General features: G+C 47.2%; 9 non-coding genes across 9 annotated transcripts; 5 read left to right on the top strand and 4 right to left on the bottom strand.

The window, feature by feature from the left end:
• The first annotated feature begins 5,288 nt into the window (after nucleotides 1-5,288).
• Nucleotides 5,289-5,361, top strand: TRNAF-GAA (transfer RNA phenylalanine (anticodon GAA)). Its single transcript has one exon. It is a non-coding gene; the product is annotated as a tRNA-Phe (tRNA).
• A 457-nt stretch (nucleotides 5,362-5,818) lies between these two features.
• Nucleotides 5,819-5,891, bottom strand: TRNAF-GAA (transfer RNA phenylalanine (anticodon GAA)). Its single transcript has one exon. It is a non-coding gene; the product is annotated as a tRNA-Phe (tRNA).
• Nucleotides 5,892-9,936: 4,045 nt separating this feature from the next.
• Nucleotides 9,937-10,012, top strand: TRNAF-GAA (transfer RNA phenylalanine (anticodon GAA)). Its single transcript has one exon. It is a non-coding gene; the product is annotated as a tRNA-Phe (tRNA).
• A 568-nt stretch (nucleotides 10,013-10,580) lies between these two features.
• Nucleotides 10,581-10,653, bottom strand: TRNAF-GAA (transfer RNA phenylalanine (anticodon GAA)). The gene has a single exon. It is a non-coding gene; the product is annotated as a tRNA-Phe (tRNA).
• A 3,382-nt stretch (nucleotides 10,654-14,035) lies between these two features.
• TRNAF-GAA (transfer RNA phenylalanine (anticodon GAA)) lies at nucleotides 14,036-14,108 on the top strand. Its single transcript has one exon. It is a non-coding gene; the product is annotated as a tRNA-Phe (tRNA).
• A 4,777-nt stretch (nucleotides 14,109-18,885) lies between these two features.
• On the top strand, nucleotides 18,886-18,958 carry TRNAF-GAA (transfer RNA phenylalanine (anticodon GAA)). The gene has a single exon. It is a non-coding gene; the product is annotated as a tRNA-Phe (tRNA).
• A 585-nt stretch (nucleotides 18,959-19,543) lies between these two features.
• On the bottom strand, nucleotides 19,544-19,616 carry TRNAF-GAA (transfer RNA phenylalanine (anticodon GAA)). The gene has a single exon. It is a non-coding gene; the product is annotated as a tRNA-Phe (tRNA).
• A 4,127-nt stretch (nucleotides 19,617-23,743) lies between these two features.
• On the top strand, nucleotides 23,744-23,816 carry TRNAF-GAA (transfer RNA phenylalanine (anticodon GAA)). The gene has a single exon. It is a non-coding gene; the product is annotated as a tRNA-Phe (tRNA).
• Nucleotides 23,817-24,395: 579 nt separating this feature from the next.
• On the bottom strand, nucleotides 24,396-24,468 carry TRNAF-GAA (transfer RNA phenylalanine (anticodon GAA)). The gene has a single exon. It is a non-coding gene; the product is annotated as a tRNA-Phe (tRNA).
• Nucleotides 24,469-24,720: the final 252 nt, after the last annotated feature.

Below are 24,720 nucleotides of genomic sequence, written 5' to 3'. Positions count from 1 at the left end.
CTACTTGAAACCCAGACATGCATAAATCTGTGCAAGTTCATGCATAATTTTGTGTTGTGAATATATTTATGCAAGTCTGGGTTTCAACGGATTTGCACGTTAAGAACATGGTGTAGGAATTTCATTGTAAATGTAAAAACCCGTACAGGAACATCGTCTATGACGGGGATGAACCCTATGCCCTTTTAGAGCTCAAAGTCGTGAACAGAGCACAGCATCACCCATATAGGAAAATAGGTGAATATATTGTTATAAAAAGTCGACGACCGAACCTTAGCGTACAGCGCTCGTCGCGGTCGATTACGCGAACATGATATGTGCCTTGATGTGTGGTGTGTCCTAGCTTAAAATCGTTAACATGTGCAAATGATACCCGACGCGTGATGCGCGATGCCTGTTGAAATTAAATGGTTTGCATATATAATTCATGCGTGACGTGTGATGCCTGTTTACTTCAACTCGTTTGCAGGTTTGACTGAAGTGTGATTCGCAATGTCTGTTGACTTGAATTCGTTTGCAGGTATAGGTATTTTAGCGCATTGTAATTCTTAGCTAGAGATTCACTGTATCGTAATAGGGGCTGGCCACTGCTCCTTGTTTAATCCCCTGAGTGTTGGTGTCCTGTAAAATCGCGACACGCTGTTTCAAATAAAACCTGAAAAATCGAGCAGGATTATCGGCAGGCAATTTTGAATTCACTTCTGCTATTGTTTCTATAAAGGCATGCCACTAAAATATCAACGCATCTATATCTCCATTCTCCTGGTTTTTCTCTGAAGAATGATACTATTACTACTGTCTTATCTAACTCAACATTACTGGTTTCCATTCCGTTCCGTTCGAAACCCTTTTAGGCTGTCGGTTTCGAAATCCAGTCCAAACTCCTGCCAGCTGATGATCGCTCGATCCAACCCACACAATTCCTTGATCAATCCATATCGCGCGGATCGGCCTAGTCGGAGGAGAGTTCTTCCCCGGTTCGTTCCTAAAACCACAAGTTATGCGTTCAACTTACCAGAAATATATACGGCAACATGTTGACGACAGAGCAGTCAACCCACCGACACAATGTCGATGAGACGCTCTAGATGCCGCTTTTGTACCGAAGCCATTGGCGTGAAACACTTGGAGATTGTCATACTTAACCACGTAAGGTATTATTGCATCGGCGATTGTTGCACCTACCGATGGAAAACCCCTGTAACACGCGATGATGTTCTGTTGAGTAACAAGGAAGTACGGAAGGACACTTTTTGCGGTGGACACGAAGACACAGCTTCACCGGCAATACGGTGGCGTTTTGCAACGCAGAAGATACACACCCAGCAGCGCGCTTATCGCGCCCATTGTAGTGTCTCCGCCGATCGCTTCCGCGTGCTGACGCTTTCCGTCTCGATTGGGCGGGATATCTCCTCTTAAGTCCTCTAAAATAACATGGCGGCAACTTGTATCGGAAACCCGCCTCTGAAAAAGACAGTTGGATGGGCTGCGCTGAATCTAATATAATACAGGTTGTTTGCATTAATGCAAGTACATTTTTACGGACCCTTGATGATTCATCCGTAGTAGAGGTAGAATACCAGAAAATGCCGTTGTGTTTTTGAGGAGCGGTAATTATCATTGCCTGGATAATGCAGATAGAGGTGATGCTGCTCAGTCGCAGCGTTAAAATGTAGAACAGAGCCTAATCGTTAATAAGAACATGTCAATGTAAACAATGTAGCCGATGTGATCAGCTTATCGACTATTTTTTACCCTAAGTCCAACGTATCGGCGCAACTACCGCACAAACATGATGAAATATTGCAAAATGCTCGCGAATGCCGACTTAACCAGAAAACGGAGGTAAACAATGCTGCCACTGGGGGTGAAGAGTCCGCGCCGCAGAAAGATCCTGGTGGAGTTCGACAGGGAACGCCTCTGCATCTGGCACAACTGTACGGGTGCGATGCTTTTTTAGAGCCAGCTGACCGAAATCGTGCGCGTTTTGTTTGACGGGTCTAAGTACACCTGGCGATGAATAGGGGACATGCGTCAGTCCACTGAAGGAAAGCGCGGCAATGGAAGTTTTCGCAACGCAAACGGGTGAAACCATGATGATTTCCAAAGCCCTAGATGTGCAGTACGCCACTAGTTATGCAGCTACGCATGCCATAGCTTGTAATATAGTCAATGGCAAAGCAACGTCACCACCAGTGCTGCCCCATCTAGTACGTGCACTCCGCCAGTTAACAGGCGTTTGCGTACATCCTTTGTGTATATGCCGTGGTTCCTAAAGGGAGTGTTCCACATCTATGTGGGGTTTGAACTGAAATAGCCACCTCAAAAATGATTCGGTACAGTTCATAGCCTTGCGTTTGTTAAGTCCTACACCCCTTTCGTTTCTGAGCCACACTGCCGCGAAGATATAAAGACTTCTTCGAAGAGACTGGCATCCATGACGCTATGATAACGCCATTGAGACCCTGCCATTCAACTAGCCATGTGGGGATCAGACCCAGGAATAACAAAATTGTCGAATTGTTCATATTTGGCGTTCGTAAGGACGAATTCCAGATATAACGACCGCCAATTGGCTCTCAATCACTGATGTGCAAGGCATTAATGAACAGAGAAATTGTGGTGCCTATGGGAGTTTTTTCAATTTAAAGACATACCAACGGTTATCGGTGAGCTCATCTCAGCGTATGGGATTCTTGCTTCAATATCTTTAAATTTGGAACATTTCCTTTAAGTGCCCCCATCCAATTTTGTCGAAGTGGCCTTTGAAGGAATGGGGCCTACGGAAAGCAATCGTTTTGGTTAAATACGTTGACACGTGCGAGATGTCCTGACTCATTCCGTGCCTTTATTTCGCCAGGAGATCCTGTTTTTGTTAGACAAATATCTAGTTATATTGTATTTAGAGTCCTCCATAACATGCCCTTTCCAGTATTTAAATCACATACATTGGACACGGAAACGAAAGACATGCGTATCACACGCGATGATAAAACGGCACAACAGATTCCCCTCGATCAAAGGCAAACGACGGTGGAAGACAGGCGAACGTCTGATTGCAGCTAATTCCACATACACGTCGCTCGGAAATAAATAATCAGCTTGACCTCGATCCCGATCACGACCTCGGTATACACTCGCGGAGTGACAACACACCGTCAGCTGTGGTCCGGGTGACACGCGAGGACACCGCGGTCCGACCGGCCGTTGTTGCATCGCCTCACAGCATGTTCCGCACTGTCATCATGCCCTGTTCGGTGAGGATGCCACGTGTTTTTGCCCAACCCAACTCAAGCAGTACGGGAGACACACGATATTTCTGAGGGCGATGGCTATTTCTGAGGGCAATGCGAGCGCCGACGTTCCGTGCTTTTTTAACCCCCTGAATGTGGAGTGGCATCAACACCTCCATCATTGTCATCTTAATGCCGGCCACGCTGTGCGCGCTGCATGCAGAGCGGCGTGGCGTGACACGATAGGGTGCGACTCACCGTGACTCAGCGCGACCCGGTGCGATCTGACGCGACATCTGTCGGGCTCTAGTGCGACAGGGCGACGGCGCGCTCACGCGGCTCGTTGCCATGGATGCCGAATAAGCAATATCTCCATTGGTGTTTCGGGTTTGCCAACTTTTCTCTTCCTGCATTCTCACCCTAATCCATTCCTGGCAAGTTTGGCGTTAGTCCTTTCGCGGAAATAAGTTTTGGCCTTCCCACTTACTGAAACATTGCGTCACTCTCGACATTGCCCCCCACCCCCCACCCCCACCTCACCTTACCTCTACTGTATCCCCATCACCATACGCAGACATCAGTGGCTGGTCGTGGTCTCATTAACTCCTAAAGCACAACGTGATTATATCATTTATACCTTATGTCACTGGAGATCTTAGTCATCCTCCTCTTTTATACCTAGCCACTTGACAATGACGACAAGACATTGCACGCAATTATGACGGCACAAAGCTGCATAAGGGTATATTTTTCCGTAATGTATCTTGTTTAGAAAACTGTTACGCAAAAATGTCAAAATACCAATGATACACATCCCGCCGGTTTAAATCAACGAAAGGTGCAACTCCGCCCGGGCCGAATCAGCGTCTCAATCTTCTTGCAAGGCGTTGAAGTCATGCTCTCGGAGCGAAAAATCAAAACTTGCCCAACTTTGCGATTTTTTCGAGTTCTTCTAATAATCCGATTCACTTGATTCCTTCGTCAAAAGTTGGATTGATTTGTTGATTTGCATAACCACGATTTTTTTGTTTAGGTTACACTCAATAGCCTCCGAGGAGCGGCAGTGGCCGCAAACTCATGCTGGTACAAAATCACCCGAATTGATTCAGCTTGGTCTAAAATCACCCGAGTTGAGCAGAAATGGTACAAAATCCTCCGAGTTGATAAGCGAGGGTACAAAGTCTTCCGGTTCAACTAACTAACCTACCGACTTTGGAGACCGGGCCACTACTACACGCCCATAGCCCCCCCCCCCCCCCCCCCCACCCCCCCCCCCCCCAGCGCTCTCGGGCCCACAGAATGCCTGGCGCCTCTGGAGCGCGATGTCACACGGTCGCCCATGCGTCTGGAGATGCATCGTGTGGGTATCGCCCAACCGACGGCTGGTTCTGAAGCAGCTCTGATGCCATAGCTGCGTCAGCTGAGGTGACGATACCTGGCCGGTTGTACTTACCAATCAGCGGGCCGCGTTAAAGGCATGCCAACTGGTGCCGGGCACCAGTCAACCATTCCCAGTCCTAGAACGATGCTCTGGGGCATATTCGTGGTGACCACGCTAAGCCCCTCTTCATCAAACAATCGCGATAAGCTCACGTATCCTCGCCTCAGGCTTCATGCTCAAAAAATGTACGCGGTGCTCATAACTTATTATTGGAAAATGTGATGCTGGGTCTACGTTTGACAGGAGATGGAATACTGCGAGCCAAAAATGAGCCAACGCCTAAATGAGACGGCCGACGCCAAGTGAGACGCCTTTGGTCGCCGTATACAAGATTACAACACCTATCTCATCCCACTTATCCCCTGCAGTGGCGTCACTGGTGATTCCAGACTGGGGAAACATGTCGCTGGGGGAAGGGCAAATAGTGCGTAAAACCGGAGTCCACCACATCAGCACCCTGTCTCTGTTGTTCCGGATTCCATGGAGGTTGCTGCGCATAATGTTCTTGATTCGAAGATTGGGACACTGGCCACCCCTCCCGTCCTTCTCCTTATCGCAATAACGCTGACACCCCTCCATACAGGAGAATATCAGAGCCTCTGGCTGTTTTTGCGGCCGAAATAGCTCAGTTGGGAGAGCGTTAGACTGAAGATCTAAATGTCCCTGGTTCGATCCCGGGTTTCGGCAACGGTTTTAAATTAAGCTCAGCAACATTCAGGCGCGGACTCCATCACAATGGCAGCACGGTACAAGGGTCAGTCTATGGCTCTAATAGCCATAGCGCTACCGCTAGATATAACTGTAGTGCTGAAGTGGGAAGAAGGCATGACGCCACTGTTGCCGAGAATGCGGCTGAGGAGCAACCAAAGCATCGCTGACGTTAAGCAAAGGTGAAGTGGGAATTACCGGACGGTTCTAACACTTTTTTATGGTCTTGGTTTCATGTGGCATAAACAGATGCCCACAAACCGGTCACAAGATAAATTAGGATCGTAATCGTCCAAAATCATCTTCCCACTGCAACCCTAAAGCTGCAACGAGCGATAGCGCTACGGCTATTGGGAGTCATAGACCGGCTCTCATACCGTCTTGCCACTGTCGTAGAATACACATCTGGGTTTTGCTCAGTCTATGTTAAAACCACTGCCGAAACCCGGGATCGAACCAGGGACATTTAGATCTTCAGTCTAACGCTCTCCCAACTGAGCTATTTCGGCCGCGAAGAGGACGGGAAGCGCTGATATGCTCTTGTATGGAGGACCAGCGGAAATATTCCGGTGGGGAAAAGAGCGGGATAGGGTGACCAGTGTCCCAGCCTTGAACTTAAGAACATTATGCGCAAAACCTGCGCGCAATCCAGAACAAAATCGACAATATAGCGATTTGGTAGACTCCGGCTCTACATGCTCCCCCATCGAAATGTTTCCCCCAGTCCAGGATCACTGGTGACACCACTGCAGGAGATAGTGAGGTGAGATAGGTGTTCTTCTTTTGTATGCCGTAATCTCCACAATGTTTAGCAGCTATCGAAAGGATGAAGAATTCTCAGAGTATTATCCTATAAAATAAGTTATATATCTTGTACTTATATTGTCCACCCTAGATCCGATATTGTGTCGTCCATTTCTAAAAAGAATAGACTTTTATCCACTGGTAGGTGGTAGATTCACTTCATTTTCCACATTTGAGATAAGTTAGAGAGGAAAAAATGACGATTTCAGAAACTTTGTTCTCTAAAGTTTGTGCAATCTCAGTAGGGAAACAATTTAATGATTCTGTTATATCATGATCATATGTAACTGCTTTATCATTCCCCTGATTAATCCTAGATGGATCAGCATCCTACCTACATCCGACTATGTACTGACCAGAACAAAATTGTAGCTGGCGCTTAAGCGCCATAGCGCGAGCAAAATGGGTGTGGAAATATTTTGAATCAATGGCCAAACAAAGACACCAAATTATTATGCTAACTTATGGAATGGCCTTGATCTGACCCCATTGTGGCATCTACAAGTTCGTAACCCAGCATCCTGAAGTAGCCAAAGGGCATATACTTGTTGAAGGAATGAAACGTCTCACTTGAACCAGCCCTTGCGAGCATGTAACGGGGGTCTGCAGTCCTTTGCTCAGACCTTGACCCTTCATGTCAGTATGAGTTCTATTTTTTGGTTCTTCAAGATACGCTCATTAACTTTTTCTGTTTACATATATATTTCCAACTTCGGCAATGAGTTCCCATAAAAGCTTTGCGACAGTTTTGTCTCCCGGCTTTCCAGACCGAAGCACTCGGTTGGGACGCCAGCCAAATAATGATTAATAAAACCTGCAACTGATATGATGGCCTGTTCGGAAAAGAAATGGTCCTGTTATGATCCAACCAAAGATATTTAACAACTCCCAGTCTTAGAACTGCTTCAATTTAACCGAGTGAACTGCGGATAGCATGTATCCGCCGTTGACCATTACGTACCGATTACACCTATGACGTCATCAGTCGAAGCAGCGGCATTTGGCCGGACGGTTTTGCCTTCTGTTCTAGGGCCTTGGATCAGTCGGTCCTAGAGTGCTGGGGTGGGACAGTGGGGCGGTTATCGACGCGTGTAAACCAACTTGGGGGCACCGGTTTAATAGCTGCCCATAACTCCAGCGTCGTTGCCTTGTTTGCGATGTCGATGCTTGTCAGGTTTCGTGTGGAAATTTCGAAGCACGCACATGACGAAAGCTGGGACAAAGGTCGCGTTGCAATTGCCGGTCTCCATTTAAAACATCGTGCCAAATTTCATCCCGGCTCTCTTCCTATCTTCCTTTTATGTAGGCCCTTGCAGAAAAGACTTTCAGCATCCAGACATTTCCAGACATCCAACATCCAACATTCCATCTGCATCTTGTAGTAACAAAGCAAAAACAAAAACCAGCAAAAGATGGACACCAATCCTAGGTGTCATCATATTTTCATTACAGACAGCACGACGAGGAGCGTATAGGGGAAAAATCGCTGCCACCCCGTCTGCGGCGTGACGCCAGCGATGTAAAGCAGAACGAGCACATTGTGACACCAAGTACTTACAAGCCTGCTATTGTCATCCTAGCCAAAGAAGGTTACAACACAAATGCACAGTCATCCTGAACGACGGAAATAAGTTCTGCTAATCACGCACAATTCTACGGATGAACTAAAAAACGACCTGATCAGAGGAGATAATATATATATATATATATATATATATATATATATATATATACATATTATATATACATGTACATATGTATATATATATGTGTGTATGCGTATGTATGTATGTACACACATATCATGATATAGTAACAGCACCGTCGGTGACAAGCCTCCAAAGAGAACATTTGAATAGTCCCGTTACTGTTGTTACTATACTGCCGCAACGGCGAAGAAATCCATGTGGACTTCTTAATGGACACTAGTGCCTGCTGCAACTAAAAAAAAAACTAGTAAGAATGAGCCCCAGCACTAAAACTTACCGCCAAACTAGACATGGAAAACTAGAGGGAAAGAAACTAGACCGATACCACCAAACTAGGCGTCGATGAGCTTTCCGGACGTGTCGTTGGGCGGTAACTGCGGACCCATTGAGGCCACCAAACATAGGCAGGCCCACGCCGACCACTCCAGACATTGTAGTCAAGCTGCAGTCCATTACAGTGTACCCCAGGCATACAAGGCCGGGTCTCTCGGGACTCCCTTTACTATAGGGACACGATGTACCGTCTCCCCAATTCCGTCACATGTCGTTTGGCCATGTAAAATGCTGAAAACGTTATGTTCGGCATGTACTCACATGTTGACGTCTCGCTTTTGTACTGTTCTGCGTCTGTATTGGTGCTTCGGCGTTCAGAACAACCCTTCGTTAGGTCAAGCATAAACGATGCCTGGTGGTATATCTCGTGACCCATGGGTCAGAGAAATAACATTGTGCCAGATGAGCTACACGCACCGCACAACTCCTCATGTTAAGTTGTAAAGAACTCTGAACAATGATGCCTTCATTAGCCTCGCATGAATTTTGGTAAACAATCACCTCACGTTGGTGTTTTCAGAGTGACAGTACGAGACAATATCATTGTGAGCCGTGGGACATTATCATGCATACCAAACACCGCCATAGGGCACACACACTTAAGGCTGTTTAGATACTCGTACCCTCGGGTTTTAACTTAGGCTATACAAAGACATGAGACCCCTGGTGGGCGGTATCGCACGTACGCCCACCTGTGGTAGCTCGACGACACCACCATCTCACCTACTGATCTACAGTCACCAGGCCGTCTACCGATCGGCGTTCAATCCACCAGTACCGGCCTGATGGATGGATGGCGTTGTTCGCCATCCAGATGGAACTGCTGGATGGTGACCGCCCGGAGTGCCGTCCGCCGGTCCCCTTGCCTCCGTGGTTAGCGAGTGTGAACCGACTTGTGGGGACCGGGCCACTAGACGCCCATAACCCCGCCAGCCTTCCGGAGCCCACAGAACGCCTGGCGCCTCGAGAGGGTGAAGACGCAAGTTCGCCCATGCGTCTGGAGATGCATTGTGTGGGTTTCGTCCAACCGACGGCTGGTTCTGAAGCAGCTCTGATCCCACGGCAGCAGCAGCTGAGCTGACGGTTCCCGGCCGTATGTATTTACCAAACAGCGGGCCGCGTTAAAGGCATGCGAACTGGTGCTGGGCACCAGTCAACCATTCCCGGTCCTAGATCGGTGCTCTGGGGCACATTCGTGGTGACCACGCTAAAGCCCTCCTCCTCAAACATCGCAAAAAGCTCACATATCCGCGGCAAAGGCTTCATGCTCAAGAAATGTACACGGTGTTCGTAGCTTGTTCTTGGATAATGTCCTGCTGGATCTATGCTTGACAGGAGATGGTATCCTGCGCGCAAAAAAAAAATGAGCCAACGCCTACATGAGACGTCCGACGCCAAGTGAGACGCCTTTGCTCGCCGCGTACAAGATAAGAACACCTATCTCATCTTACTCATCCCCTATGCTGACGTCACTGGTGATTCCAGACTGGGGAAACATGTCGCTGGGGGAAGGGCAAATAATGTACAAAGCCGAAGTCTAACACATCACTACACGGTCTCGATGGTTCCAGATTCCATGGAGACTGCTGAGCATAATGTTCTTAATTTAAAGGTTGGGGACCTGGCCACCCCTCCCCGCTCTTCTCCTTATCGCAATAACGCTGATGCTTTGCCATACAGATGCACATCAGAGCTTCCGGTCACTTCCGCCTGCGAAATAGCTCAGTTGGGAGAGCGTTAGACTGAAGATCGAAATGTCCCTGGTTCGATCCCGGCTTTCGGCAGTGGTTTTATATTAAGCTCAGCAACATCCAGATGTGGACCCCATCACAGTGGCAGTACGGTACAAAGATCAGTCTATGGCTCTAAGAGGCATGGCGTTATCGCTAGATATAGCGGAAGTGGTGCAGTAGGGCGAAGATATCTGACATCCACGATCCTCACACAGCTTGTGACCCGCTTGTTAGAAACTTGCTAAGCCGCATGAGCTCAAGACCACATAAATGAGGTAGAGCCGTTCTCACCTCATACTTTCTTAACCCTAGCATAACATTACTGTTGCCAAGACTTGAATGCGACTGAGGGGATATCGGAGCATGGCTACCGTCGAGGAAAGGTAAAGTGAGAATTACCAGACGGTTCTAACTATATTTTATGGCATTGGTTTTATGGGGCATAAACAGTTGCCAATAACCCAGTCACAATTTAAAATAGGATCATAATCGTCCAAGATCATCTTTCCAGAGCAACACTTTAGCTGCCACGAGCACTGGGGGCCATAGACCGGCTCTCGTGCCGTCTTGCCACTGTGGTAGAATACACATCTGGCTTTTGAGTTTTGCTTAAAACCACTGCCGAAACCCGGGATCGAACCAGGGACCTTTAGATCTTCAGTCTAACGCTCTCCCAACTGAGCTATTTCGGCCGCGAAGGTAGCCGGAAGCGCTGATATGGTCCTGTATGGGGACCAATGGCGTTATTACGGTGGGGAGAAGGACGGGAAACGGTGGGCAGCTTCCCAACCTTTAAATTAAGAACATTATGTGAAGCAGCCTCCATGGAACCCGGAAAAAGGGACAACGTAGTGATTTTGCAGACACCGGCTCTACACGCTATTTTCCTCCCCCAGCAACATGTTCTTCCAGCCTAGAATCACCGGTGATGCCACTGGAGGAGATAGCGAGATAATAGGTTCTATATAGCGAGACAATAGGTTCTACTCTTGTAAAGCGAAATCGCCACAATGAATAGCAGCTGTCGAAAAGATAAAGAATGCCCGGAGTATTATCACATAACTTAAATTATATATCTTTATTCATATTGTCCGCACTAGATCCGATATTGCATCATTCATTTCTAACAAGAATAGACTTCCCTTCACTGATAGGTGGTAGATTTACTTCATTTTTCCACACTTAGGATGGGCTAGAGAGGAATAAATGACGACTTCAGATACTTTGCCCTTTAAAGTTTGTCCAATCTCAGCAAGGAAACAACTTTTTGACTGCTATATCCTGATTATCTGTAACTTCTTCCTCATTCCCCTGACTAATCGTAGATGAATGAGCAATCCGGAAGCATGTATGACATGACTAGCTTACTGCGTGTCACGTTGACCTCTTATGACCTCATTTTGGCATCCTACCTCCATCCGACTATGTACTGACCAGGACAAAATTGTAGCTGGCGCCCAAGCTGCATAGCGTGAGCAAAATGGATGTGGAAATATTTTGAATCATTGGTCGCATAAATACACCAAGTTATCACGCTAACCTATGGAATGGTCTTGACCTGACCCCACTGCGGCATCTACAAGTTCGTAACACGGCATCCTCAAAATGCCAAAGGGTATATACTTGTTGAAGAAATGAAACGCCTCGCTTGACCCAGCCCCTGCAACCATGTAACGGGGGTCTGCAGGCCCTTGTCCAGACCTCAACCCGTCATGTCAGTAAGATGTCGAAATGTTGCTTCTCTAAAATGTGCTCATTAACTTTTTCTGTTGGCATATATATTTCCAGCTTTGGCAATGAGTTCCCGAAAAAGCTTTGTGACAGTTTTGTCTCCCGCCTTTCCAGACTAAGGCGCTCGGTTGGGACGCCAGCCAATTAATGATTAATATTTTTGCAGCTGATAGCATGGCCTTTTTCGAAAAGAAATTGTCCTGTTATGATCTAACCAAAGATATTTAACGACTTCCAGTCTTAGAACTGTTTCAAAAAGCTAAGGGAACTGCGGTGTGTGTGTGTGTGTTTGTGTGTGTGTGTGTGTGTGTGTGTGTGTGTGTGTGTGTGTGTGTGTGTGTGTGTGTGTGTGTGTGTGTGTGTGTGTGTGTGTGTGTGTGTGTGTGTGTGTTTGTGTGTGTGCGCATGTATGTATGTATACGCATAGCATAATATGATAATGGCATTGTCGGTGACAAGCCTCCAAAGAGAACATTTCAATAGTACTGCAACTGTTGTTACTATACTGCCGCAACGGCGAAGAAATCCGGGAAGACGCCTTAATGGACACCAGTGCCCGCTGCAACTAAAAAAAAACAATAAGAACGAGTCTCAGCACTAAAACTTACCACCAAACTAGACAAAGAAGACTAGAAAGAACAAAATTAGCCCACTTCCACCAAACTAGGCGTCGATGAGCTTTGCGGACGTGTCCTTGGGCGGTAACTGCGGACCCATTGCGGCCACCAGACATAGGCAGGCCCACATCGACCACTCCAGACGTTGCAGTCAACCTGCACTCCATGACGGTATGCCCCAGGCCTACAAGGCCGGGTCTCTCGGGCCTCGCTTCACTCTAGGGACACGGTGTACCGTCACCCCAATTCTGTCGCATGGCGTTCGGCCATGAGATATGCCGAAAAAGTTATATTCAGCGTGCATATGCATATTTATATCTCGCTATTGTACTATTCTGCGTCTGTATTGGTGCTCCGGTGTTCACAACAAAATTTCGTCAGGTCAACAACGAACAATGCCTGGGGATATATCTCGTGACCCGTGTGCCAGAGAAATAATTCTGTGCCAGATGAGCTACACGCAAAGCACAACTCCTCATGTCAAGTTGTAAAAAATATAAACGATAATGCGTTCATTACCCTCGCATGGATGCTGGTAAACAATCACCTAACGTTGGTGTTTTCCAAGTGACAGTATGAGACAATACCATTATGAGCCGCGGGAAACCATTAGTTATACCGAGGACAACCATAAGGAACACTTAAGACTGTTTGGGCACTCGTACCCTCGGGTTTTAACTCAAGGCTGTAAGAAGACAGGAAGACCTACCTCTGGTGGACGGTATCGTACGTACGCCCACCCGCGACAGCTCGACGACACCAGCATCTCACCTGCCGATCTACCGTCATCAGGCCGTCTACCGATCGGGGGTCCATCTGCCAGTACAGGCCAATTCATTGTTACTGGATGGCGGCCGCCCGGCTGGCCGTCCGCCGGTCCCCTTGACTCCGTGGTTAGCGAGTGTGAACCGACTTGTGGGGACCGGGACACTAGACGCCCATAACCCCGCAAGCCCGCTCGGACCCACAGAACGCCTGACGCCTCTAGAGGGCGATGCCACACGGTCGCCCATGCGTCTGGAGGTGCATTGTGTGGTTATCGTCCAACCGACGGCTGGTTCTGAAGCAGCTCTGATCCCACGGCAGCAGCAGCAGCTGACGATACCCGGCCGGTTGTACTTACCAAACAGTGGGCCGCGTTAAAGGCATGCGAACTGGTGCTGGGCACCAGTCAGCCAATCCCAGTCCTAGAACGGTGCTCTGGGGCACATATGTGGTAACCACATTAAAGGCCTGCTCCTGAAAGATCGCGAAAAGCTCACATATCCTCGCCTCAGGCTTCATGCTCAAGAAATGTACACGGTGCTCATAACTTGTTACTGGAAAATGTGATGCTGGATCCACGCTTGGCAGGAGATGGAATACTGCGGGCAAAAAAATGAGGCAACGCCTAAATGAGACGGTCGACGGCAAGTGAGACGCCCTTGCTCGCCGCATACAAGATTACAACACCTACCCCATCTCACTCATCCCCTATACTGACGTCACCAGCGATTCTAGACTGGGGAAACATGTTGCTGGGGGAAGGGCAAATAGTGTGTAAAACCGGAGTCCACCACATCAGTACCCTGTCTCTGTTGCTCCCGATTCCATGGAGGTTTCTGCGTATAATGTTCTTGATTTGAAGATTGGGAAGCTGGCCACCCCTCCCCGTCCTTCTCCCTATCGCAATAACGCTGATGCCCCTCCATACAGGAGAATATCAGAGCTACCAGTTGTTTTCGCCGCCGAAATAGCTCAGTTGGGAGAGCGTTAGACTGAAGATCTAAATGTCCCTGGTTCGATCCCGGGTTTCGGCAACGGTTTTAAATTAAGCTCAGCAGCATTCAGATGCGGACTCCATCACAGTGGCAGGACGGTACAAGGGTCAGCCTATGGCTCTAATAGCAATAGCGTTACCGCTAGATGTAACTGCAGTGTTGAAGTGGGAAGAAGGCATGACGCCACTGTTGCCGAAAATGCGGCTGAGGAGCAACCAAAGTATCGCTGGCGTTAAGCAAAGGTGAAGTGAGAATTACCGGACGGTTCCAACTCTTCTTTATGGCCTTGGTTTCATGCGGCATAAACAGTTGCCCACAAACCGATCACAAGATAAATTAGGATCGTAATTGTCCAAATCAACTTCCCACTACAATCCTTACGCTGCAAAGAGCGATAGCCCTACGGCTATTGGGAGCCATTCCCCGGTTCTCGTACCGTCTTGCCATTGTCGTAGGATACACATCTGGGTTTTGCTCGGTCTAAGTTGAAACCACTGCCGAAACCCGGGACATTTAGATCTTCAGTCTAACGCTCTCCCAACTGAGCTATTTCGGCCGCGAAGGCGACAGGAAGCGCTGATATGTTCTTTTATGGAGGACCAGCGGCGTTATTCCGATAGGGAGAAGGGCGGGAAGGAGTAACCAGTGTCCCAACCTTGAAATTAAGAACATTATGCGCAAAACCTGCGTGCAATCCAGAAGAAAAGGGACAATATGGCGATTTCGTAGACTCCGGCTCTACATGCTATTTTCCACTCCCCCATCGACATGTTCCCCCAGTCCAGGATCACTGGTGACACCACTGCAGGAGACAGTGAGGTGAGATAGTTGCTCTTCTTTTGTATGCAAAAATCTCCACAATGTTTGGCAGCTGTTGAAAAGATGAAGATTGCTCAGAGTATTATCATATAAAATAAGTTTCATATCTTGTACTTATATTGCCCACCCTAGATCCCATACTGTATCGTCCATTTCTAAAAAGAACAGACTTTCCTCCACTGGTAGGTGGTAGATCTACTTCATTTTCCACATTTGAGATAAGCTAGAGAGGAAAAAATGACGATTTCAGAAACTTTGCTCTTGAACGTTTTCCCAATCTCAGTAGGGAAACAATTGAATGACTGTTATATCCTGATCATATGTAACTGCTTTATCATTCCCCTGATTAATCCCAGATGGATAAACAATCCGGAAGCATGTATGACATGACTAGCTTACTGCGTGTCATGTTGACCTCTTATGACCTCATTTTGTGCATCCTACCTACATCCGACTATGTACTGACCAGAACAAAATTGTCGCTGGTGCATAAGCTGCATAGCGCAAACCAAATGGATGTGGAAATATTTTGAATCAATGGCCGCATAAATACACCAAATTATCACACTAACCTATGGAATGGCCTTGATCTGACCCCGTCGTGGCATCTACAAGTTCGTAACCCAGCATCCTCAAAATGCCAAAGGGCATATACTTAAGCCCTTGCAAACATGTAACGGGGGTCTGCAAGCCTCTGCCCAGACCTTGACCCTTCATGTCAGTATGATTTATAATTTTTGGTTCTTTAAGACACGCTCATTAACTTTTACCGTTTACATGTATGAATATAGGTATATATATATATATATATATATATATATATATATATATATATATATATACATATATATAGTATTATCTACTCTCTCTCTCTCTCTCTCTCCTCCTACTCAGCTCTCGTCTCTACTCTCCTCTCTCTCTCTCTCTCTCTCTCTCTCTCTCTCTCTCTCTCTCTCTCCCTCCCCCTATTTCCAACTTCGGCAATGAGTTCCCGAAAAAGCTTTGTGACAGTTTTGTCTCCCGGCTTTCCGGACCGAAGCGCTCGGTTGGGACGCCAGCCAATTAATGATTAACAAGCCTTGCAGCTGATATTATGGCCTGTTCGGAAAAGAGGTGGTCCTGTTATGATCCAACCAAAGATATTTAACGACTTCCAGTCTTGGAACTGCTTCAATTTAACCAAGTGAACTGCGGCTAGCATGTATCCGCCGTTGACCACTACGTGCCGATTACACTTGTGACGTCATCAGTCAAAGCAGCGGCATTTGGCCGGACGGTTATACCTTCTGTTCTAGGGCCTTGGATCAGTCGGTCCTAGCGTGCTGTGGGTGGGATGGTGGGGCGGTTATCGACGCGTGTGAACCAACTTGGAGGCACCAGTTTAATAGCTGCCCATAACTCCAGCGTCGTTGCCTTGTTTGCAATGTCGATGCTTGTCAGGTTTCGTTTGAAAATTTCAAAGTACGCACATGACAAATGCTGGAAATTGTAACAAAGGCCGCGTTGCAACTGCCGTGCTCCATCTATAACATCGTGCCAAATTTCACCCAGGCTCTGTTCCTACCTTCCTTTTATGTAGACCCTTGCAGAAAAGACTTTCAGCGTCCAGACATTTCCAGACATCCAACATCCAACATTCCATCTGCATCTTGAAGTAACAACGCAAGAAAAAAAACAGCAAAAGATCGACACCAATCCTAGGTTTCAGTATATTTTCATAACAGACGGTACGATGGGGAGCGTATAGGGGAACAAATCGCTCTCACCCCGTCTGCGGCGTGACGCCAGCGATGTAAGGCAGAACGAGCACATTGTGATACCAAGTAGTTACAAGCCTGCTATTGTCATCCTAGACAGAGAAGATTACAACACAAAAATACAGTCATCCTGAACGACGGAAATTGGTTCTGCTTATCATGCACAATTCTACGGATGAACTAAAAAGCGACCTGATCAGAGGAGATCACATATATATATATATATATATATATATATATATATATATATATATATATATATATATATATATATATGTGTGTGTGTGTGTGTGTGTGTGTGCATGTGTATGCATTTATGTATACACATATCATGATATAATAACAGCACTGTCGGTGACAAGCCTCCAAAGAAAACATTTGAATAGTACCGTAACTGTTGTTACTATACTGCCGCAACGGCGATGAAATCCGTGTGGATTTCTCAATGGACATTAGTGCCTGCTGCAACTAAAAAAAACTAGTAAGATTGAGCCCCAGCACTAAAACTTACCACCAAACTAGACATGGAAAACTAGAGGGAAAGAAACTAGACCGATACCACCAAACTAGGCGTCGATGAGCTTTCTGGACGTGTCGTTGGGCGGTAACTGCGGACCCATTGCGGCCACCAAACATAGGCAGGCCCACACCGACCACTCCAGACATTGCAGTCAACCTGCAGCCCATTACGGTGTGCTCCAGGCATACAACGCCATGTCTTTGGAGACTCCCTTTACTATAGGGACACGATGTACCGGCTCTCCAATTCCATCGCATGCCGTTTGGCCATGTGATATGCTGAAAAAGTTATATTCAGCATGCATGCACATGTTGACGTCTCGCTATTGTACTATTCTGCGTCTGTATTAGTGTTTCGGCGTTCAGAACAACGCTTCGTTTGTTCAAGCATGAACGATGCCTGGTGGTATATCTCGTGACCCGCGGGTCAGGGAAAAAACATTGTGTGAGATGAGTTACACGCACCGCACAACTCCTCATGTTAAGTTGTAAAGAACTCTGAACAATGATGCCTTCATTAGCCTCGCATGAGTTTTGGTAAACAATCACCTCACGTTGGTGTTTTGCGAGAGACAGTATGAGACAATATCATTGTGAGCCGTGGGACATTATCATGCATACCAAAGACAGCCATAGGGCACACACACTTAAGGCTGTTTAGACACTCGTACCCTCGGGTTTTAACTCAGGCTATAAAAAGACAACAGACCTCTGGTGGGCGGTATCGCACGTACGCCCACCTGTGGTAGCTCGACGGCATCACAATCTCACCTACTGGTCTACTGTCACCAGGCCGTCTACCGATCGGCGGTCCATCCACCAGTACCGGCCAATATTACTGGATGGTGACCGCCCGGAGTGCCGTCCGCCGGTCCCCTTGCCTCCGTGGTTAGCGAGTGTTGAACTGTCTTGTGGGGACCGGGCCACTAGGCGCCCATAACCCCGCCAGCGCGCACGGGACCACAGAACGCCTGACGCCTGGGGGGTGATGTCGCACGGTCGCCCATGTGTCTGGAGATGCATTGTGTGGGTATCGCCCAACCGACGGCTGGATCTGAAGCAGCTCTGATCCCACGGCAGCAGCAGCTGAGGTGACGATACCTGGCCGGTTGTACTTAACAAATAGCGGGCCGCGTTAAAGGCATGCGAGCTGGTGCCGGGCACCAGCCAACCATTCCCAGCCCTAGAACGGTGCTCTGAGGCACATTCGTGGTCATCACGCTAAAGCCCTCCTCCCCAAACATCGCAAAAAGCCGACATTTCCTCGCCTTAGGCTTCATGCTCGAGAAATGTACACGGTGCTCGTAACTTGTTCTTGGAAAATGTGATGCTGAATCTATGCTTGACAGGAGATGGAATCCTGCGAGCAAAAAATGAGCCAACGCCTAAAGGAGACGTCCGACACCAAGTGAGGCACCTTTGCTCGCCGCGTGCAAGATAAGAACACCTATCTCATTTCACTTATCCTCTGCAGTGGCGTCACTGGTGATTCCAGACTGGGGAGACATGTCGCTGGGGGAAGGGCAAACAATGTGCAAAGCCGGAGTCTACCACATCAGTACCCTGTCTCTGTTGTTCCAGATTCCATGGAAGTTGCCGCGCATAATGTTCTTGATTTGAATATTGAGAAGCTGGCCACTTCTCCCCGTCTTTCTCCCTATCGCAATAACGTTGATGCCCCTCCATACAGGAGAATATCAGACCTTCCGGTTGTTTTCTGGGCCGAAATAGCTCAGTTGGGAGAGCGTTAGACTGAAGATCTAAACGTCCCTGGTTCGATCCCGGGTTTCGGCAGTGGTTTTAAATTAAGCTCGGAAACACCCAGATGTGGACTCCATCACAGTGGCAGGATGGTACAGGGTTCAGCTTATGGCTCTAATAGCCATAGCGTTATCGCTAGATATAGCTGTAGTGTTGCAGTAGGGCGAAGATATCTGACATCCACGATCCTCGCACAGCTTGTGGCCCGCTTGTTAGCAGGTTGATAAACCACATAAGGTCAAGGCCATATAAAAGAGGTAGAGCCATTACCACTTCATACTTGCTTAACCTTAGCATGACGTCACTGTTGCCAAGACTTGAATGCGGCGGAGGGGCAATCGGAGCATCGCTAACGTCAAGCAAAGGCGAAGTGAGAATTACCGGATGGTTCTGACTATATTTTATGGCATCGGTTTTATCCGGCATAAACAGTTCCCCATAACCCGGTCACAAGTTACAGTAGGATCGTAACTGTCCAAGATCATCTTCCCACTGCAACACTTAAGCTGCAACGAGCGATAGCGCTACGGCTATTGGGAGCCATAGACCGGCCCTCGTACCGTCTTGCCACTGTGGTAGAATACACATCTGGGTTTTGAGAGTTTTGCTTAAAGCCACTGCCGAAACCCGGGATCGAACCAGGGACCTTTATACCTTCAGTCTAACGCTCTTCCGACTGAGCTATTTCGGCTAGGAATGCAGCCGGAAGCGCTGATATGCTCCTGTATGGGGGAGGAGCGGCGTTATTACGGTGGGGAGAAGGGCGGGAAGGGGTGGCCAGCTTCCCAACCTTGAAATTAAGTATTTGACCTAAGTGAGTTCACGTGCAGTTGACGCTAACCTGTAAATTTGGTGTCTAGCTCTCTTAGTCCCCGAGATCCCAGGCGCTGTCAAATTGACCCCTACCCACCCGAGCCAAGGTTATCTAGCCGGCTATCAAGTAAGCATGTATTTAAAAAAGTAAAACAGTATGCGTCGCAGCCTCCATGGAACCTGGAAAAAGGGACAATGTAGTGGCATTGTAGAGCGGCTCTACACGTCATTTTGTCCCTCCCCCAGCAACATTTTCCTCACCCCCAGCGACATGTTCCCCCAGTCCAGAATCACCGGTGACGCCACTGCAGGAGATAGTGAGATAAGATAGGTGCTCTACCCTTGTAAGGGGAAATCTTCACAATGATTAATAGCTGTCCAAAAGATAGAGAATGGCCTGAGCATTATCGTATAAAATAAGTTATATATTTTTATTTGTATTGCCCGGGCTAGGTCCGATATTGCATCATCCATTTCTAACAAGAATGTACTTCCCGCCTCTGGTAGGTGGTAGATTTACTGAATTTCCCACACTTAGGATGAGCTAGAGAGGGAGAAATGACAGCTTAAGAAGCTTTCCCTTTTAACGTTTGCCCAATCTCAGCAACGAAACAATTTAATGACTCTGCCATATCCTGATCATCTGTAACTGCTTCATCATTCCCTGACTATTCCTAGTTTGAGCAGCATCTATTTTGCTTTGAATTTTTAAGAGCTTGCCATGTTTTCCATGCATCCCCGGAAGTGCAGGAATGTTTAATGAACATATCACTCTAATGCTTGCTTTTATTTACGTAAGCTTTTCTGGGTATTTGCAAGGAGCAATATGCACTTTCGAAGGCAGTGGGATTACCATAATTCCTCTGACAAAACAGGCGAACGGAGAGATAGATGCGTTGATGCTTCGGCAACATGTTGCTACAGAAACCAGCATCAGTGTTATGTTTAAGCTTCAAAACTGCCTGCCGAGTGTAATCGATTTGTTTATTTTTAGTTATTTTTATAAGCAGGGAGCCACAGTTTTACAGGTCACCAACATTCAGGGGATTACACAAGGGGTAACTGTTAGCCATTACTACGATGTGTTGCATATCTGACTGATAATTTAAATGCGCGAAAAATGCTACGCCTGCTTACATGCAAACGAATGCAAGTAAACATCCACCACATATCACGCGTCAGCTACGCATGCAAACAATCTCATTTGAACAGGCACCGCGCATCACACGTCAGACACCACTCATACCTATAAATGGTTTAAGCTAGCACACATCACACATCAAAGCACCCATCACATTCGCATGACCGGTCAGGATGAGCCCTGTATGTCAATACGCGCCCGGGTGGCCGGCTAGATACCCCTGGCACGGGTGGCGGGGGGCAATTTGACCCCTCCCCCGGGATCTCGGGAATCAAGAAAGCTACAAACACTAAAATTGCAGGGTATCTTGACCTCCACGTGAGCTTATTTAGTTCAAAGTTTTAGCTGCCTAGGTTATGACCTTTAGGTCAAATAAGGTCAAACAATGTCGAATTCCAGGTTGGTCTCTGAAGTGCGCCCAGAAGCTCGGCAATTGTTTCTAAGCAAAAGGTCACAATCCCATTTAAGGTCAGTGACATTGATTGACCTTTTAAAGGTCGTGGCGATCAAAGTCATGCCAGGTCGCTCTGAGTTTTGCATTTGAATAAGTGACAAAGATTACGCTAGGCAGTGTGTTCCTAAAACAAAATGTCGACCCGAGTCGTCTTAGGTCAATGACCTGTTCTAACTTCTAAGAGGTGAATGGAAGATGTATAATGTGTTTCCTGCCGTCCATACATTTGAGATGAGCACCACAAACTATCCCATACAGCAAGCCCTAGAGTAATAGATCAGGTTGGCTTTGACCTTGGTCTGACCTTCATACCTGACCTTATGTCAACATCATTTGCTCATTCAATATTTGTGGTGCTTAAGAAAGCATCTCAGAGATGTATGGCATCGTGAAACACTCGGTTATTGTATCAGATTGGATAGTTCTCTAGAAATAGCCTTCGCTGAAACTATGTCCTGACTTTGACCTGCCATAGGTCAGCGACCTTAGAAGATAAATGTATTTTTGTGTCAAACGATTCGCTATTTAATTGTCTACAACCATACAGGATTTGGTGCGACTATGCCACGCCGTTTGGAAACCACTATGGAAAAACCTTTCGGGGTGGGGCAATTTGACACCCACGCCCAGCCAAGCGCGTGCTAAGGTCTGGTCACTGACGTTTTACAAAAATAGATTCACCTATTTTCCTGCCGGGAAAGTTCTGTGTTATGTAGATGACTTTTAGCTCTAAAATGGGCATAGGGTTCATACTTCCCTGGATTTCATCCTGCGCACAGGACCAGCCAGGCAGGAAAGGCGTGAATCTATTCTTGTAAACGCTTTGTTGTATGATGCGTGCTATTTTGAAATTGTTTACATGAATGGGTGATGCCTGACGCGTGATACGCGATTACGGTTTAAGTTAAATCGCTTGCATGTACAAATGCTGCGTGATGCGTGATGTCCGGTTACTTTAAATCGCTCGCGTGTCTGAATGAAGCGTGATGCGTAATGCCTGTTGACTTGTCTTCGTTTGCATGTACACGTATTTTTCATGCATTCCAATTTTTAGCTAGAGTCACACGGTATTGTAGTAATGGCTAGCAATTGCTCCTTTTTAACCCTATAAATGTTGGCGACCTGCAAAGACTGTGACTTGGTTTTTCAAAAATGAACAAACTTACAAATCAAGTTGGATTGGCAAGCAATTCTAAATTTTTGTTTTCCTTTTTTGGCCCAAACAATCTCATCGCGTGTTGATATCCAGAAGTTCCGTTCGCTAGTTATTGCGTGAGTGCTTTTTATGACGACACCACTTTATAACCTGGTTCCGATTCATTCATCACATTCAGAAGCAAAAGTTGCGGGATGGAAGATGTGAGAGCGTCACTACTGAATTTTTTAAAGTGGCTGTTAAGGTTTCCCATCCAAACAGGCACATTTGTCACAAATATAGATACAAACACACTAGTTATGCCGCAAAACCTTCTGAGATTTGCTTCAGTATTCTTCACTGCTTTCAACGTCGCTGAACAGACGACAACTAGAATAACCAGACTTAACGAGGACATTCACTTTTCTCCTAGCACTCGTTTCGGTCCTGCATTCTTCAACACCTCAACAGCAACGTACTTTGGTATGAAATCTGAATTGCTGTGAGAACAGGATAGACAGAAGCAAAACGCATCAACTGTTGTTAGATAAATCAAAAAAGGATGCAATTTCACTCCGGAAGCCGATTTGCGCACCGCATTTTTAGCATATATGGCTCCAGGCACAAAGCTGAAAGCAGGCGTGATGCGTTCTAACAGTCGAAGCATCATAATGAAAATGTGGGCTGTGCCTACGTTCAAAAGCACGTGACAAGTAATTCCAGTGCGCATGAGTGCCAACAAACCCATTCGCAGAACGGGGATGTCGGGACACACACACACACACATCTTCTTAGATGCGCTCTGATATCGGAATGGTCCTTTAAATCAGGCGCAGTTCGCTGTTGTTCTTAAGTTTGCTAATGGTTATGCCAAGTAAGAAAACAAAAGAAGACCATGTCACTTATGCCGTGGGGTTACCAAAACCCTGCGAACAAAAAAGTGAGTGCACGCCTAAATAAGACGCCCAACGCCAAGTGAGACGCATTTGCTAATGGGCAGGCCACCTATTTGGTCTCACTTATCCCCTGCAGCGGTACCACCAGTGATTCTAGGCTGGGGAAACATGTCGCTAGGGAAGGGGAAAATATCTTGCAGAGCTGGAGTCTATCCAGTCACTACCTTGTACCTTTTGTTTGGGATTGCATGCACATTTTTGCGCATAATATTCTTAATCTCAAAGTTGGGAAGTTGGCCATCTCCTTCCACCCTTCTCTACGCCGTAATAACGGCGATGCTCCTACGGAAGCACATCAGCGCTTCCGGTTGGTTTCGTGGCCGAAATAGCTCAGTTGGGGGAGCGTTAGACTGAAGATCTAAAGGTCCCTGGTTCGATCCCGGGTTTTGGCAGTGGTTTTCAATCAACCCCAGCAAAATCTAGACGTGAATTCTACCAAAGTGGCAGGTCGGTACGAGGGTCAGCTCTGTGGAAAAAAGATATATGACATCCACGATCACACAACTTGCTACTCGCCTGCTGACAACTGAGTGGGCCAGCAATGTAGCCATGGGCCATTGTCATGTGAGAGAGGTAAAACTGTCCGGTGGCTATCACCTTATTTTTGCTTAACGTTAGCGTGACGTCACTGTTGCCGAGACTTGAATGCGCGGCGGAGCGCTTAACGCTACACGGAATGCTGAGGGGCGGCCCGGAATATCGCTAACGTTAAACAAAGATGAAAGGACAATTACCTGACCGTTCTAACTCTCGTTTATGACCTTGGTCTCATGCCGCATAAATAGTTGCCCACAACCCGGTCATAAGGTGTGTTAAGATTGCAATTGTCCGAGAACATCTTCCCGCTGCAGCACTAAAGCTGCAACCAGCGATAGCGCTATGGCTTTTAGAGTCATTGGCCGGCTCTCGTATCGTCCTGCTGCTGTGGTAGAATACACATCTGAGTTTCGCTGACTCTAAGTTATAACCACTGCCGAAACCCGGGATCGAACCAGGGACCTTAAGATCTTCAGTCTAACGCTCTTCCAACTGAGCTATTTTGGCCGTGGAAGCAACCGGAAGCGCAAACTTGCTCCTGTATGCGGGGAGCATCGGCGCCATTATGGTGCGGAGAGAGGCACAAGAGGATGACCAGCTTCCCATCCTTAAATCAATCATATTAGGTGAAGTGCCTTTGCTGGAATCCGGGAAAAGGAATATGGTAGTGATTTGTAGACTCCGTCTCTGTGCGCTGTTTACCTCTCCCTTCAGCGGCATGTCTCTCCATCCTGGAATCACTAATTACGCCTCTGCAGA

The sequence above is a fragment of the Pollicipes pollicipes genome, unplaced genomic scaffold (assembly GCF_011947565.3).
Source record: "Pollicipes pollicipes isolate AB1234 unplaced genomic scaffold, Ppol_2.1 Scaffold_1600;HRSCAF=1878_pilon_pilon_pilon, whole genome shotgun sequence".
Lineage (NCBI taxonomy): Eukaryota > Metazoa > Arthropoda > Thecostraca > Pollicipedomorpha > Pollicipedidae > Pollicipes > Pollicipes pollicipes.
The sequence above is the reverse complement of the archived record's forward strand: the minus strand, read 5'-3'. Positions and strand labels throughout refer to the sequence as shown.